The sequence below is a fragment of the Lonchura striata genome, chromosome 14 (genome assembly GCF_050655825.1).
Source record: "Lonchura striata isolate lonStrDom1 chromosome 14, ASM5065582v1, whole genome shotgun sequence".
Taxonomy (NCBI): domain Eukaryota; kingdom Metazoa; phylum Chordata; class Aves; order Passeriformes; family Estrildidae; genus Lonchura; species Lonchura striata.
In genome coordinates, this window is record NC_140716.1 from 12,549,196 (window position 1) to 12,568,330 (window position 19,135).

The 19,135-nt window shown below is 36.8% G+C and overlaps 1 protein-coding gene across 42 annotated transcripts in view; it reads right to left on the reverse strand.

The window, feature by feature from the left end:
* Positions 1-19,135, reverse strand: part of RBFOX1 (RNA binding fox-1 homolog 1) — a 1,274,894-nt gene that overhangs the window by 192,296 nt on the left and 1,063,463 nt on the right. Inside the window, exon 4 of one of the 42 annotated variants that reach the window (XM_085591773.1) lies at positions 13,882-14,003. The exons of the other annotated variants lie outside the window; for them this stretch is intronic. The gene's annotated coding sequence lies outside the window, so the exon portion shown is untranslated. The remainder of the gene's footprint in view (positions 1-13,881; positions 14,004-19,135) is intronic. 42 annotated transcript variants of the gene reach the window in all.

Sequence of the window (19,135 nt, forward strand, 5' to 3'; positions counted from 1 at the left end):
AGGTTCAGAACAAAGCTACAGGCAGATCGGACAAAGCTGCTGTAACAGGATTTACATTATATTCACACTGATAAGACCACATCAGAGAACTGCTCAATCTCAGTCCCTTTGCTCAGAGTGGCACGAGGGCTGTAAGGATTGTGGCTCTCAGCACCTGATCACAGCCTCTGTATTACACCTGCCAGCTTAAACATTGATCCAATCTCACCTCCGTAGGATAATTTAAATTTCCTCTTGTTCCTTTGCACCGTCTTTGTCAAGTGCATTGGGATGGGGGTAAAATGGGATCCCAGGAAAGCTACAGCAATATTGAGTTATCTACTGTACTCATATGGTTATGAAAGGGAGAAAATTGCCTACATACTAACATCTACTGAGATCTAAAGTAATTAAAATATTCTATATTCAAATCATTAGTTGACACTTCTGGGTGGAAGGAGGGAGATCACATCCCAAGGGAAAGCAAACGTCCTGCTTAATAAATAATTAATTAAATACCACCAGGTGAAGTCACTGCCCTGGATTTCTTACAAGCAATGAATCCTTGTGCAGTCTTAGCTACAGCCACATTTTTGAACATGTTTCTGCTTCAAGCAACTGCAACATTTCAGGTTTTTCCTTCCTTGCCCCTAACCACCTTTATCTTTGCAGCGCACACAGATTATGCCAAACTATCCCAAAGAATCCTGGCTTCCTCGTTGCTACTGAACATTCAATAAACATCCAAACAGAACACATTTGTGCACAACAATAAAGTGAAAGCTTTAATTAAAGCACAAAAGAAAACATCACGGCATTTATAGAATGTAAAGCTGCCATTCTAGAGATTCCCAATTACCTGCCAGAGGTGATTCCCTCAAAGTTCCTGGCTCAGTGCAGTACCCAACACAGATTTTTTGCCTCACCATCACAAGCAGTCACTGGTTACACCTTTTCTGGCAACCAGTAGTGCCCACGATCCAGCCTTGTTCACTTAAACCACAGCAATGGTGGAGCAACAGTTCAGAAACAAGAGCAGCAAGTAAAATGCACATTGCTTTTTATGCCATGAGCACAGTGGCTGGACTCAGCAGGGAGGCAGGGTGGAAAGCGCTCTGCGCCAAGGCCGGGAGCGGATTCCTGCCGCCGCCGAGCGTTCTGCACCGCGCTCCCGGAGCAGCCACGACTTGGGGCTCTTATTACCTCGGCTTTTGGGAGCACATTTGCTTCCCAGAATGAGACAAACCCTGAAACAGAACTGAGCTGTGATCTGCAAAACCCCTGACTCAGCAAGACAGAAAACAAACAAAGGAAAGAAATGTCTCGACCAAAGGTGGTAGGAATAGAGTGTCTGTAGGAACTTTGCCTATTGGGATGAAAAAATTCCAAACCTACCAAACAGACAAAATTTAGTAATTTGAAAATCTCGCTAAAAGGACACCTCATCACCCAAAATGAAGACAGCAGAGTGGGACATTTACAGTAGTCTGTAGAATGGTTAAACCAGCATATTTTTCCCCTATAGCCTGTGAGAGAATATCTTCCTTTCATAAGAAAAAACAGATTTTAATGCAATTCCCATATAAACAATGCAACTCTGTACAAAATTGTTTGATTCCTGATATTTAGTTACAAAGAGGAATGCTCTTAAATCTGTGGGGAAGGTGTTCCTGCTTCAGAAAAAGGTTTGAATGCCTGTGTTCATGAAAATGTACACACTTGTTCTGAGCAACTTCCACTTCAGTAAACTTTGCCTTGGCTGTATGTTCTTTGGCAACACCTGGTGGAGTTTGGATAAAACTACAATAATATTGTAAAAGAAAAGTTACAGCAACTCTTGGATATTTTTTGTCTAAAGGCTTCTGAAGAAGTCACTTAAACTGTCCACAAAATGCAAACTTCAATTTAAGAGGAAACAGTTTCTCGGGTTTCACAAAACATCAGTGGGTATTTTTAGAATATCAAATTCCATACTACAATAATTACAATATCTAGCTTTGATCTTGAGATTAGTAGCTAGCTTGTATTGCACCCTTATAAGGAAAAAATAGTAAAAAATAAAATTTTTAAATGCCTTCTGCTTAATGCAACCCAGAGAAAATAAAAAAATTCATGTCTACAGTAAGTTAACTGTCACTCACAGCAAAAAATCGAGGAGCTGTCATCTTTGCACAAAAAAATACAATGAAATAAGGAACGTGGTTTAAAAAGACATTTTAAAGTAAAGTGTCTGAGTCTATTTTGTACTTTCTCTGTCAATGCCTGGGAAAAGTTTGTCCATTTAGTCATTAACAGACAGAAGTCATTTCAACTGAGCAGAGAACGAGTATCTGCTTGTGGCATTGACCTTCTGAAATTATAATCCATCAAAAACTATTCACATGGTGGGGAGGAGGCTTCTCCTCCAAGTGATAGTACAGGGAGTATTCAGCATAATATGACACAGGGGCTGTCAAATTAATCTCGTTAGAAATACTGTAATTAACAGAAGGGAGCCCAACGTACTTATCACAGTCACCACTTGTATTCAGATCATGCTGAAGAGTTCTGAGGCCCAGAAGCATATTTCTTGTTTTCCTTTATCTTTGTTCCCCTATCAAAGTACTGAAACCCATCAGCATGTTGCCCCAACATTTAAAGAGAATTTGTCATTTATTTTCTCTTTATACAGCCTAGTAATAAATTAATGAAGAAATCTACTGACAGGTGAAATTATCTTTTATGGAAGACTTTCAGCTTATTAAAACCTAGGTTAAAATTAAACATGATGCTAAGAAATAATTGTACTGATGGTCAACTTTTTTTTTTTTTTTTTTTTTTGTACCAATCTTCTATTGAAATCAATTTCAGATTCTTATGTTTGGAAATGCACTATCTCCTTTGCAAATTGGCTGTGAGATGTCAAACATTTTTGTCAAGCAATGCTCAGAAACAGAGCGTGGGATTACTCTACAGAGGTGAAATACCTCACAGATCACTGCCCATCATTCCAGCCTGTCTCTGATACATTCATTTTACAAACAGATGTAATGCTGCATGTTGAAAGCAAAGCCAAGATGGGCTGCATGTCAATATGTTACTAAAATATCGCCATGACAAAGAGTTTAGATGCAAAGCATTTAAGCATAGAAGTAACCCTATCCATTTAAAAATGAGCATCTAAACCTCAAATCAGGACCTAAATTTTAAAGAATAAGACTGCTTTCAATTTCTCCAATGCCTTTCAACTGAGCACCATAAAGCACTTGGCAGTAATTAAGGAATTGAACTTCCAAGAGGTGTGGAGAAGAGCATAGAGATCACTTAACATGCCACTGAAATGCAGCCACCTTTAAGATGAAGCAGAGATGCACCAGGACATCCTACAAATGCTTTTGAAAGAAAAGGAAGGGAGAAGCCTGTATCATGTTAAAAAAAAAAATAAAATAAAATCTAAGTTACACCTTTAGTGTCAAGTTGTGATGTTTCATAACCAAGAGCAGAAGTGATTTCAGCATCCTGTGGTTACTGAGAACCTGAAGTAAAACTTGCTGCATGTTTTCTATTCTGCTGGAAAATTTGAAAGCTGTCTTTAGCAATAGATGCTTTAATGACTTGAGACAAGAGCAGACTGATTTCAGCTTTGGGTCTCATGGTGCAGACTCACAGTGTGTGCTGAAGGTAGAGCCCAATCTTCACAGCTGCACATTTCCACATTTCTGATCATAGACAGATGCCTCTTTAAATTCTGCAGCTCAGAATGCACATCTGAGGGAAATACATTTTTCAATTAATAGATTTGGGCTTTTTTTTTGTTCTCACTTCAACCAAAAAAAAAAAAACAAACCCAAAAAAACATCAAGACTGCTGCAATTTAGATCATGCATATCTTTCATTTACTTTTTTACTTACGGAGCTGCCACCAGAAAATGGGAGCAAGGTAGTAGACAAAAGGTCCAGCAACTGAAGTACAAGATTCAATTCCTTTAAATGCCTTTAAAGGCTCTAAAAGCCATGTTATAGTATCTTCCCCAAACCATTCAGTTTCTGCTAGATTTAGCACTTTTGTCCCTTTGTATTCACAGACTCCACATAGCTTCTCCCAGGCTGGCAGGCCAACATATTAGAAATAAAATGCAATTCTGGTATCTGACACTTCAATTTAGCTTCTTCAGTAGCAAAGATCATCAACTGCACTGCTTTCTCCCATGACAGAAGATCACCTAAATATCACTTAACTGATGTGAGCTCTGTTGGTAATGCATACACTGTCTCCCCACTACATTACCACCATGCTGCCTAGAACAAAAATCAATTTTTAATTGACTGGATTATTTGAGGAATGTGGCCCATCCACTGTGCACTGCTGATAGATTCTCCTGCTTTTCCTGTCAGCAAAGACTGTAAAATTTGAAGCAACTTCAATACAGTAATTCAGGGATTTATCCAGAAGCCATATAAAGAGAACATCACCGTTTTTTTCAGTACTATGCCTCCATTATTCTCTCTCCTGGCTAGCCAAGTGAGGAGTCTAAACCACAGTCCAAATGAAAAAATAAACCACTGACACAGGACAAACAATGAGTTTTTCATTGAAATTAAAATCATACAAAGAGTGCAAACAAATAAAGAGCCCAGAGGACTAGAGAGGACTTGAAAAATCCTTTTAAGGCATGGAAAGTCAGCCAATGGGTTATACTCCAGAGTATCAAACCTGCAACATCCAGGAACAATCTGCAATTCCTGGGCCCAGCAGCAGCCAAAGTAGGATTTCTCAGCTAAGCACCACTCCTGCTTTCTTCAGTAGTCACTGCTGGTGTGAGATACACACCCAGGCAGATAAGGCAAAGGGTTGACATGAAAAAGTAACATTACACAGATGAAAACATGGGGGTCAGGGGGTACAATACACTCAACACTTCACCAGTAAATATTGCAGTAAGCAATTTCACAAAGCACAGAATAAACTGTTCCCTGACTGGTGTTGACTCTGAAAGTCTCTGCCACTTCCACAAGTTTTCTGACAAGTGTATAATTTTCCTAACTTTTATCTCTCCTTTTCTTGCTGCTGAAACAAAAGACAACTTCACTGATGTCCTAAATAGAAAATTCTAGCACAGCCAAGTGTCAAAACTCTGCACTGCACTCACATTAGTTTAAATTGATTCTGGGTAATGTCAAAAATCAGCACAGCAACAGAAATTGTAAATTAAAGACACTGCTATGTGGCCACAATAGATCTATGTATGAGATATGTTTGGCTTCTTATGTTTCTGATTCTCTTTTCACAGACATCCAAAATACACATTTTTTTTCTTTAACCACATGTGTTAGAACTGGACGAAGTGGTTGGATTATCTGCAGGACAAATTAGGCACAGTCAGGGTTCCAGCCAATAAACACATGGATCAGAGGGGTTTGTGCTGGCTGGAACAGAGCTGAGAGAAGGCAGAAATCCCTGATCCTGCAGAAAGTCAGAGTGACACAGTAAGGAAAGGCTGGATTTGGGTTAGACCTGTCAGTACAAAGTGAGCCTGCTGAAGTTTCTCTCAGATCACACCTTGTATCCTGTTAGCCTGGCATTTCTGATGCACTGCAGAAAACTTTTCCACTTTAGCAACAAAAACAAACTTTGGTATTTTCTCAGAGCTCTACCCACTTTCAAGCTCCTCCATGAGCTCCTAAAGTAGACAAGAACAAGGAAATACTTCAATGTTTTATTTTGGTGGGGTTTCTTTGTTTGTTTGTTGTTCTCCTGATGTTTGGGTTATTTATTTTTTTCTTCTCCTGGTGATTCATGGCAGTAACATCCCCAAAGCTTAACTAGATGTTAGATAAAAACAAGCCATTTATAAATGTGCGAATTATTCCAGGTCTCTGAATGTTTCAGTAATTGTCCATCATTAGTGAAAATAAGAGTGTATTTAAAACTAAATTTATGCTTTGAAACAAGATGAAAGCATGATTAAAATTACTTTAGAATGCCAATTAAAAATTAGAGTAGACCTTTCTGCCTTATCTTTTGGAATCAGGACTAAGGTTTTTGTGTAGGTTGATCTTTTTGTTAATATAAAATGACAAAATGCAACCATAACTGATATCCTCAATACCCAAATTACTTAAAGTACTTCAAGTAATGAACTTCCAGCTCATGAACGGCCTCTTCAGAAGAGCTCTATGAACTCATCTTCCCAACAGACCTTGTCCATACTGGTACAGAGCTCTGAAAAGCAGCTCCTTAGGAAAAATGGGTTATAAAGTACAAAAATACCAACCTGCTCAACTAATGCAAATGACTGGATCTGATCCCTCTGGATTCTTCTGGATTCCCATGAACAGCTGGGATATTTACCCCAGCTCAGCTGGATGAATTTACAGTGGGTGTTATGATCTGCGGCACCTCAAAGCCAAGTCATGCATTTTATTAGATCAAATCCAGTTTCATTCATTTGCTGATGGTGATAGTTGAAAATCTGGGGGCCTTTAGCTTATGGATAGTGATGAGAGAGTACCCTGGGGATGAGTCCATCATACAAAATATTCCAGTCTTATTTTAATAAAATCAGCAATAACCTGCTACACTTAGTACATTCTCTCTATTAGTCCTATGTTACAAGTAAAGGAAAAAAGTATAGGGTGAAATCAACATTTGAAAAGATTACTTAAATGGCTGCAGACGGATTGGTTGTTCTGAAGGATGCACCATCTAAAATAAAGCCCTTGTGTGTAAAACCTGGCATTCATCTCCTGAGACATCAACAGATTTCCTCAAAGAAAGCAGAGCAAAGATTTCACTAGAAGCAAGAAGCCCTGACATTTTGGTCTTCTGAGTTTACTTTTGGAACTTCTGGTGCTCCCATAGAACTTCAGCAAGTATAGAAGAGTTCAGCCTCGGCAGCATCTCCAGATTCAAAAGCAGCCCTTCAGTAAGGACTGCAATCCGGGCAGGCTGGGCTGGATTTGAGACAGTCCTTGGAGCACCACAGGAGCCTAAAGGTTCCTGCTGCTCCCAGTGCTGCAACTGGGACCACACAAATCACTTTTATCTTCTGTTACAGCTGGTGGGTGCGTATAAAGCACTTGCATTAAGTATGAAAGCTCTTTATAATTAACAATATAAGACAGTATATTACAGTATCACTGAATCCTCCTTCAAAAACTTAACACTTTGTCAGATGAGCTCAGTAACCCCAAATGAGGAAACAAAAATTTAATTAATTTCAGTCTTAGCAACAAACAAAGCTGACTATTATTGTACTTATCCCCTCAAAATCAAGCAGATTATTCTGGTGGGCCGCTATATCTGTTTCACAGAGAAAGAAAAGTGATTCTGAAGATTTGTCCATCACTGGACAATGACCCAGTGACAGCCGTATTGAAACAACACTGTCTATTCACATTAAAGAATATGAATAATACATACATATATATATATAATATTATATGTATATATATTGATATATAATAGATATAATAATATATAGATAGAATATATATTGATATATGTTATATAGAGGGAATATATATTATATATAATATATATTATATCTATTATAGATAATATATATAGATATATATATTCTAATTATATATATAACTAGTATATATATTTATATATATAACTAGTTTATATATATAAAAATATATATATTCTATTTATATCTATATACATAGTCATAACTAGAATATATATATTTCTATAATACATAAAACCAGCTAGCAGAATTCAGAATTTTGTGTTTTATCTGTGTAGAATTTCTTGTCCACAGAAAGCCATTAAAAAATAACTCATGCTTTGGTCAGCTGGCTTTTAATTTTTACTTGGTTCTTCCTAAAGCATCTTTTCTTGACTCCTTTGTAGGTAACAGGATGCAATGCAAAGCTCTCCTCAGTGTTTCCAAATCCTCTGTGTTGCACAGAGAAAATTCTGAAGACATTTATGTCAGCTATTAACACAATCTTCTATGCAATTTTGCAGCTACACGCCTTTGTTCTTTGTGTTATGTATGAAACTTCTATTTTACAGTTTTCTAAAATGCTGCTTCAAACAAGTAATGATGGAAAACAGTATCTGCCTCTGGCTACTTGCAGGCTTTTCAGCTCATGAACAGAGATTCCTTCGACCTATTTTACTTCTATCCCATTTAACTGTTTCTGATAGCAAGTTTATGTCCACCCTTGGTTTAGAGAGCTCCAATTCCTTCCTAACACCCCAAATATTTCTCTTGAGCTGCAGTCCCTACCATCAAGAGCTCCTCTCCTCCCATCATCCTAATGCTTCATGACATAAACCTTACAAATTTAATTTAGGTACATGTACTGGTAAAAATATTTCATATAACTCCAACATTTCTGCTTCTCCATTCCAAACATTCATTTAATAATGCAAGTCTATTAATCTGATGAATGCTAAGTACAGGACAATGTGCAGATACCTAATTTTACCCAGAGGGAAACAAAACAATTTCCAAAAAGCCATCACTTACTACAGCTCTCTGTTGATATTTCAAGAATCTATTTGTCCCTTGGATATATTCAGAAAGCATTCTACAAGCCTACAAATGCATCTTTTTAATAGCAGTACCACATAATTCTTCACTGCTACACAGAGATGAAAAAGTGCAAATGTTTTATCTATCCCCAAAACAAAGGTAATAAGCTTTTGTCTTTCTTTTTTTGTGGTGCTTTAAGCATTTACCTTAATGAGCTTTGTTTCTCTGTACCTCTGGAGAATAGTATTCTGCCCAACAAAACAATTTATTGCCCAGAATGTTACTACTGCTGATAAAATCTTAGCTCCTCCAATACTTCTGCCTTGACAGCTAATACCCTAATGTTTCATTTACAGCTGAACAAAGCAGCTTATCTCTGCTAAAAGGGGAATTAGTTAGCAGTAAGAAATAATTTCAATCATCTGTTCTGCTTCCCAGGTAAAGTGATGACTTGGGCATTCTTGCTTCTATCTGATGACAGGTGTGTTGCAGTTCTTGGAATACAGAACAGGTCTGTCACATAAGCTTTGTAATTCCTACAATGCAGCTACACGGATTAGGGAAAAGTCAGGTCTTGGCTGTCAAAAAAATCTGCAATCAGCAGAGTGTGGCAGTCAGCACTTGTATTTTACAGTTAGGACACGGACTCCAGGGACAGAATCAGCTCTGATCAATAAACAGCTTCATTTTCTATCTGCAACTCTACAGAATATTCCAACAAGTTCATATATATGTGAAATTCCCTATTAATAACCAAATAGGTTTCGTTGCTTTACGGCCTGTGCTTTGCAAAAATGGCTTTGATTCTCACCTTACCATGTAACCACCTAATTATTTCTATCCCCAGGAATGAAAATCTATGAGGATTTTATCTACACATCACACACAGCAAATCAGTTGTGGGATTCCTCTCTAGAGCAGCTGATACATACTTGGTAGTGTCTATGGCAAAGGACAAGGATTGATCATTCCTTGATCAAGGAATGACCTTCCTTTCCCAACAGCAGTTTCTCATGTTGGGAGATAATAAGGTCACCTGAATACTTCAGGGAAAGCAGCATAACATTTGCCCACTTATTTTCTCTGTACTAATATTTTCTGTGAGTAATCATTTAGTCTGCACTGAGTTTAAAAGCATTACAGAAATGATTACAACTGCATGTCATTCTTGAGTTCTCCAATATTTGGTTCTTCAATTAGACAACACAATTAATGAGAGCATGAGAACTTACAGCTAATAGTTTATAAATTCATTATCAGTTTTAGCAGAGAAAAAAATTATGGATTGCAGAAGGCACTGGAAAAAAAAAATTGTAGTTGGAAGTGAAAGGGCATTTGATAAAAATATCAACATATTATCTTCTCATTCAATAATGGGAAATTAAGTTGGTATAAGAAAGAGGCACTGTCATACTGCAAGCTGCTGTGTGATCCTACACAAAATGATTGTCTTAGTGGAGTTCCAGTGGATTATACACTAATTGCACTTTCTTTTCTGAGATTCTTTGTAATCCTAGCTCACATTCTTACTTCTCAATCACAACTAAATGTTATAAATCTCTTTAAAATTAATTTATAATACACATGGCAGTTACACTAGCACTATGCAGGTGTCCAGCAGCTGCTATGTATTGTATGATGTCCAACTCTTTCTGCACCAGGCATTTCCCTGAACACTTGGTGTGTTCTTACCCAGCTCTCCAGAGATGCCAGACCAACCCAGCATTATTTCTATTCATGTGGTAATCCAGGCACCTGATCAAACTTTATATGGCTAAAAGGTCATTCTGCTCCTCTGCTATGAGAGATTACTTTATTATACTTTAATGTGTCTCATGTTGTTATAAAAAAACCTGGATGGCCTGAACAGCCCTTTCTGTTGAGGGTTGCATTTCTCAAAAAAAGAAAAAAGGAAAAAAGTGATATCACAGAGAATAATGTCATATGCTTATTTATTCAAAAAGCCATTTACTAAAATCTGAATTTGTACATTAACTGAGCTTAACAATGAAAATCTTAAATGCTCGCTTGGCTGCTGCACAACAAGGCCAATTCTGCATGACTGCCCAAGGGAGAGTTGATTAATCAAAAGGTTGGGATCAGAAATGAACAATCATTTCACACATATTTATGCAGAAACCCAATAGTACTCAATTAAATGCTGCTAAAATCCAGAAATGTGAATTATTCCCCATATCACCAGACTATAACTGTCCTGAGCTGCAAAAAGATCACCGAGGCACAATGGGTCAAAAGGTGACACTGTAAGAATGTGGCTGGCAGAGCATTTCCTCCAGAAAGAATCAGCTGCAGGAAGGCAGAAAGTGAGCACAATAGTCAAGACTATTTCTCATCCATGGTGTTGTATTCTAGCAGCATGTAACATTCAGCTAGAATAACCACAGACCAATTTGCTTGCTACTATGCCTATTTTTTTGTTGTTTTTTTAATCTTTACTTACTACTCATCCTTTCATTCTTTTTAAGTTAAGTGACTAAAGTGGTTGAAATGAACTGGTATCACAGAATCATCCAAACACCAGCATGTTTTATTTAAAAAGGCCAGAAAGAGAGCAAAAATTAATCCTTGAATATTCTCCTACCTGTATTTCAACCTTTTGTTTGTATGCCTACATAAATATTGATACATACACACTGCAAATGGCTCCTCACCTCACTTCTAAAATAACCATATATCCAGATATAATAATGAAAACATAGATAGAATATTTATGCTCATATCAATCATCAAGGTACACACTGGCCCTGCACTAAGTCACTTGGGTGAAAGTTTAAAATGCTTATTTAGCTGATTGCTTAACACAAATAAATGCTCAAAAAGGCAAGGCAGGGAAATACAATAATTATTTAAGAGTGTCATGAAAGGTTTAAATCTGATGAAATGGGTGAAATAAAAGTACTGCTACTTAACCTAGAAAGGACAATTTTCTATTTGGTTTACTGACAACCCTCAATAAAAATATAAAGAGAATATATAAGAAGGAATAAGTAAATGCAGATGGAACAACAACAGTTATAGACAGCAGTATTTCAGTAAAATTAAATTGGAAGAGCACCTGGTATGAAAGGGACACTTTAGGCACTCTCAATATCAAACTCAAAAGTTTATAAATACATATTTACACAATGCAAAACCCAGAGTTCTTACTCACTAGAAACTTTCTAGTGAAGGAATATTTGCAGCTGTGGTGCCACAGAACCTTGAAGATGGAGCAGGATGAAGCTGGATCTTACCCTAATTGATTTCCCATGGCAGAAATGACAATGCCTACATGCACAGAACCCTGAGAGATCCATTTGGCCTAAAGTTGTTTAATTTTTAGTGCAGGTACCTTGGTACTCTTAATCTTTGCAATTTATTATTTTACTGATGCATGCATTGAAGGGTAAACACACAGCTGTACAAGATTTAACTCCACTGAAAAAAGCAGCATTGAGGTTTCCCTTCACTGAGATTTTACCTCTGAAATGAAATTTTGCACAAAATATGAGTTCTTGAAAAGTAAATTATGATTTATATGTGAAAAATGTGATTAAGGAGTTGATACTGCAAGCACCAGAATTGCCTTGAGCCACAGTGTAGTTACTACTTCTGGTATTTAGTATAATTTCAAAACATATAATTTTTTCTTTGTCTGCACTTACTATTAATAATTTTAAAAATATACAAATTGAACAGCATGCTCAGAAAAATGTGAAAACTACCTATTTGCTGCACACTCTAAGTTCAATTGTCCATAAATGCCTAAGAAAATGGAAAAATGGCAAACACATGGGCTGCATGCACAGGTCACTTCTGTTATTTTTTTCCACCTCATCATACATTGTGTGAACTGCATTTCTAATAAACCTTCCCTTGAAAATAAGGTCATTCAAGCAGTATGCACTTTTTTTTTTTAATAGAATACAAACTATAATTCCTTTCTCACATAAATTTACACAGAACCCCAGAAAACACAAGGTTTAGGAAAAGCAGCACTATCACCAAATATAGTAGTAGCATGCCAGTTACTGAATGTTGCCGAAAAAAACAGAGATTTCTTATTTTTCATGGACAAATTTAGCTGGTTAATCCTATCAACCACAGGGATTTTGGCAGTTGAGAATGCAGGAGCATCTGTGACTTTGACTTTTCTTGGAAAGAAAGCAGAGCTGGAAGATAACTCCTGAGTCAGGGAGTTGAGTCACCTGCTAGGAAGCCACATGAGGTAATTTTTCTTAAGGGTAGAAGTTCCTTCTCAAAATTTGATAAGTGTTTGACCTCCCCTGGCCCAAGCTCAAACTGGAATCCTGTTTCAGGAGCTCCCTGATGTGACTATTTAAAGGCTCTTTTACATGTCTCTGTAAATTGTTATGGCCAGCACGTACCTCTTCAGCTCAGAACACCACCCACGTCCTGTCCTCTACTCCCAAGCAGCCCCAGATAAGAACAATACCCACTTCTCAGCATTTCCTTGGCTTTACTAACCATGCTCAGCTCTTTTCCAACATGATCTGCTCTCCATTTTTCCCTCTTCCAGCCTCTCCCTGCACCCATTCCACTTTGTGTCCATCTGTCATCAGCCAGCTGCACCATCTGCTTCACAGGAGACACTACACAGACCTGGAAGTCTTGGATATCCCAATTATTGTGTACTTCAGTTTGGGATAAAGAACCCATAACATTGGCTTTGCTGCTTTGGAGCTGTTATAGTATTTAATAATACCTTGGACACAAAGCAGTGTGGGGTGTCAAGTACAAAACCCCCAGATCAATAGCCTAGATTTGAAATTAGGCTTATGACCTGTTCACACAAAACCAGCAGCTCTTCAATGTCCAAATTTGTTACAGAGAAGGCTTTTTTTAGTAATAGCAGTAATATTTGTTTTTAACATTTTAAGTACTACGATTTAAGAATTACACTAGTAACAAGAAATGAATACAATAAATATCTGTCATTTTACTGTCATTGTCAGTGATTATACTATGCAAAGGCTGCTTAAATAGTTAGAGAATATTCTTTTAAGCTTTTGTTCATACCTATGTTACGTCTGGAGGGCTATTTGCTCACTTGGGCTAATTTCTTTCTAAATACCACTCTATTATCATGGCCAGCAGTAATTAAAAACAAATTATTTTTTAATGAACTCACTGGAGTTTGGTTTTTGTTTTTTTCTTTTTTTTTCCATTTTACAACAGGCTACAACGCATATTAGAATAAAGGTGTCTTTCTAGGTGGCCACTTTAGGATGAAACTGTCAGAACATATGGGAGGACAGGAGAAGAACATGACAAAACAGAGAAAGCATTTTGTTGGATTAATCAATGAGGAAGACTTCCTAATACCCCCACCCCAACACCACCAGCCACTCATCCCAGTTGTAGAAATAATGGAGAGAGAGCTTAATATAATGTAGGACTCTTTACTCACTATGGACTATGTAATGCCTGGTCCACCTGGCTGAACACTACAGGATATGGAGATGTGAGCTCATCAAATATGTGAAACTGCTGCTGTGAGTGCATGGGTTATACTGTCCTCATCTTCTTCTCCTAGCAAAAGATAGAATTGGGAGATTTAGCACTTGAGGTCAGGTCCTCAAGGGGAATAACTTCAACTGAGCTGTAAGCACAAAAGTGAAAGATCTGGCCTATGGACTGTATAAAATGTTGTCCCCTGTCAAAATATTATGCTACTAGAACTGAAGACCAAACTGACAGGGAGTTTGTGGTCTAACAACTCTTTCAAAAATATTCAGAGTGATTTTTATCACCTCAACAATTTTATGTTTTTGGCACTTGCATAAAATATTTACATTACCTGCACATCTTTTGACCAGTGATATATTTATTATAATTTGATAATTAAACATAGGTGATATATGAGCAACATGATCCACAAATACACCTCATTTACCAGTATGAAACCACATAAATTTTCAAACACATTTAGCTCACTGCATTATTCAGGAAGGATATGTATGAGTCTGTTTAACTGATGTTCCTTACATGCCAATTAATGTAAATACTGTAAGCATTCAAGTTAATGCAAAATGAAAAGTAATTTTTAAATGACATGTGCCTGAAAGAAAAGAAAATTAAAAATCATCTTTTATTTCAAAATATCTTGGTTATAAGAATGATTTATAGGTTAACACAATAATATACACAAACAGAAATAATCTCACTGAGAAAGCTTAGTGTAAATAATTCTATAAAATACATGTGTATTTTACATTACAAAAATACATACAGAGTTATTTTTAAATGTAAAAAATATACAGATAGGTTCTGTACAAATAGATGTAAATACATATATGTATGTACAAAGTAGTTCAAGAAATTTTAACACTGGGATTTGAAATTTAAAAGATTACCAGATAAATTTGCCCTCTAAGTTTACTACATGATCTTATAGATGACTTGTGAAACACATAAAACTATGAAAAATATAAGTAATTACAGACATCTGTCAAGTGAAACACAACCCTGATGTCAAGCTAGGCAAGCAGACAAGCTGCATACACAGCTCATATTTTACTCAGTCACAGCATGCTTTAAATAGTACAGCAAATTTTATTAGGTATTATCATATCTAGCAACTAAAATTATATTTTACTGATACTGATAACAAATGCTAAGCAATGTGGTTCCATAATGAAAGATGTACTGAGAAGAAAATATATAAACAGTAAATAAAGATACTGGGAAGACAGACAGCAAATATTCCATAGTGGAAAGTCCCTTTCTTTCTGCCTGCCTCTAGTGTTGATAAGGCAGATTTTGTCTTCCCCACCACCCCCTCTTACTTGCCAGTCACTTCAGCTGAGCAAAGGACTCAGATCCACCCAGAGACTCCTGATCCTCAGGAAAGCTTCATTTTTTACTGATCTTCTGAGCCTTTACCAGTTCCAAGTCTACTTGAAAAATATTTTTCACCCCCACCTCTACAGCCTCCTTTTTAGCCAGTTCTGTGTACCTTCCATTCTCACCTGATTTCAGCAGAAGGAGATTCCATTCTGCTCCCAGAAGCTTGGCTCAGCAGTTTGCACGAGCAAGACAGAGTCACAGTAAGATGCAGAACAGCTGATAAACTCTGGAAGCCAGGGGACAATGGCATTTTCTAAACATGTACAGCTTCAGAGAATCACCTGAGATTGGTCTGGGGAGAAGGGACCTTCAAGCTCATCCCATTCCACCTCCTGCCACGGGCAGGGCCACCTTCCACTACCCCAGGCTGCTCCAAGCCCTGTCCAGCCTGGCCTTGGACACTTGCAGGGATCCAGGGGCAGCCACAGGCAGCCTCTGCAACACTTCCTCCAAAAATCCAACCTGACCCTGCCCTGGGACAGTTTGAAGCCATCCCCTGTCCTGTCACCTGTGCCCTTGCCAAGGCTCGAGCAGCGTCCCAGGTTTTTCACACACATCAGTCAACTCCTAAGTGTGACCAGAGCAGAATGCCACACAGAGATCCCTGGTTTGGTTTCCAGACCCATCCAACCTTGGCAGTGTCCTGCATGCCCTGGCAGCTCCTTGAGGCCAGTTCCCCTCCACAGTGAAGAGCAGGGAGGGCATCAGCACTGCCAGCATTCAATCACTACTGATGGAGCTCAGTATAAAGAGTCCTCTGGAAGGTGAAAAGCTCTGTAAGCTACAACTTTTCACTTGCTGAACAGCTTCATCTCAATTATTACTCTAAGAAAATAAATAAAAATATTACAAATAGTATTTATAATCTTCTATTCACTATTAGAATCTAGATATTCTTCCAAAGAGTAGTTAGTCTTTTATCCAAGTTTCTAAGACTAAATGGTTCATACAGCACTTGGAATCAATTTAAAAACTGTTATTTGAAGCAGTTATCTTTCTTCAAAATTTTACTTGATATTCTCTGAACTGTTAAGGAGAAAGATGTATCAGAGAAGGATAAAATAGATTATACCATGGGCTTAACTTCCCTTTTTCTTTCTAATAGTTTTTGCATTCAAAAATATGCTTGCAGTGTATTTAATATTTTACACATAAATATGACCAGATTACATCATTATGTAATCTCTATAAACCATATCTAAAGCTTGTTTGTAGGTAACATCTTTGCAGAAAGGTGAATGAACAGAAACGCAAATTTAAAGATCCACACACCGATTTACTTTTCTTGTCTATGTCAGAAAAGGAACAGAACAGATGATGGAAATGAAACTGTCATGGTTTTTGTAATGAATTAGGGGCAAATACTTGAAAACTGACCAAAACAACAGTCTGTATATATAAACTTAGTCAATGAATGAAAGGTTTTGATTATCGATAAGCAAAATATGAAAGCAATTCACACTGCTGCGTTCAAGAAGCAGCTAAGGTGCAAAGCAGGGTGAAGTGCCATGGGAAGCTGCACTGCTGCTTGCTTGGTACCTGTAGATGAATTCCAGTTCTGGCAGATTGGACTCGGAAGTAGGAGAGCTCTCGTGACTGTAACCCACAGCACTTGGGATAAAACAATTTACAAATTCTGTCGGGTGTCTGTCTGCCTTGCATTCTTTAAGCAATCATGCAGAATCCCCAGCTACAACTACCCAAAATTAGTTCCCTTTATGTGAATTTCCTAAAATTCTCATGATTCACCTCATATCAGCACTGTGAGAATCCAGTAGTAACAGTGACAGAAAACAAAGTTCAGATAACAGTATAAAAACTGGCATTAAGACTGCAACACCATTACCTCTGTCATATAAGTGCTTTATCATAAAATTGTTGAAATTATGAATCTTCTCTATACAGATCACATGAGTTACATACTGTAAATTCATCCTGATCCATGACTTATCATCTGCATTTTCTTTAGCATTTTGGAAAGCTCTGCAACAAGTACATTAAGTGCAAAACCAAAACTAAACTAAAGAGATTTGGGAGACTTACAGGTTCTTGTTTTAATTACATGACACGACTTTAAGTAGAAAGCAATTTAGTCTGAAGTGGTACTTATGCACCCTTCCTTTATAGCCTCCCAGGAACACTGCTGGTTAAAATCTTAGCATTCAACATATCCTGGTTTCATAGTTTAAGTAGAAAAAAATGAGGTAGACATTTTTATTTTCATTTTATAGATTAAGATATGTCCAGTAAACATATCATCTTTATATTTAGTACAATCAAAACCACTAACAATCAAAAACCACCTATTTTTTGTATTTTTACCCTATGATTGGTTCATTGAAAGGACCACCCATGATGTTATGAAATTACAGGATTTGAACTGTAAGAAACATCACAACTTTCTAACATCATATTGTCTATATGCAGGAGAACTGTCACTGTTTAATCTAAGTTAACAAGAATGCCAAGCACTTACATTTAATTAAAGTTATACATCATTTTAGATAATTAGAAATAATTATGAAGAATTACCATTGTAAATAAGGCAAATAATATTATTTTAACTGAAATGTGAAGTCTGAATTCAAAAACCCAAAATAAACTCCTGGGAATGCAAATACACCATTATGCAAACTGTTTTCTTTAAGTATGATATAATTTATGTAATGAAATAAATCTATGCTGTTAAAATATTTAGCAGAACTGAGAATAATGAGTAGAGATAGGATTAGTTTAATTAGTTTACTGAAATGGAGTTCTTATAGTGGCTAAGTGTGATATATTAGCTTTTGTCACTTGGAATAAAAAAAGAGGTAATTAGTTCTCATTCAAATATATTGTTTTCTTTGAAGAAGGAATTGTAATATTTTAGCCTGCAAAGTAGAAAATAATACATGGAGCATAAAACTTATCATCTTCATCCAAGAGTACATCTATGATAAATCAGAAGAAAATAGGAGAAACTTCAGCATTCAAGAAAGGAATCTTGACTAGATTTCGCTTACGCTGGTGCAACTCCACAGATTTAAATGAAATGACAACTCTCAAAGTACACAAGTCCCATCTTCATTTATCTCTGCCTAATTTAAGGGTTTGTGACAAATTTTGTCTCTCTACTCAGCAACTACTACTTTATTACCCAGAAATTCTTGTACTCTTGTCCTAAATCAAGGTTTTTATCAAACTGACTCAAAATGACCAGGAGGAATGCCTTCCTCAGTAGTATTTACTGTTGAGTCACAAACATGTCTATCAAAAGGTCAAATTTTATCTCTGTGAAAATAGGAAAAAAAAACAACACCAGGTATCCTTTTATAGACTAAGCACCATCTCACCACCACAAAATTGCTTAATGGCAAATGTACACTTCTGAAGACAACTGTATGGAACATATTTAAGAAGGAATATTATTTAAGAAAGAAAATCATGTATCCATCTCTGCCAGGAAAATCAGAATGTTCTCCTCAAAGAATGGGGCTTTACTGCAATCAAGCAACATAAATGTATTTAAACTACAATCTACAGGCCTAAGAAATTAACCCTTTAACAACTGAACACATGCTCACAAATAAACTGAACCAAAACAAAAAACCCATCCAAAGAAACCCCCTGTGGTAACACACAGATGGGAGCACAAGGAATATAGAGAAAGTCTTGCAAAGCAATTGATAGATTTCTCAGTTAATAAAATAAGGAAATTATGAATGGAACAAATTAATTTTATTTTAAATAAACACTCAGGAAAGGGCAACACTGCAGCACACTGAAAAGCCTCAGGCATTGGTATAATAACAGGCCATGTATCATTTAATTTT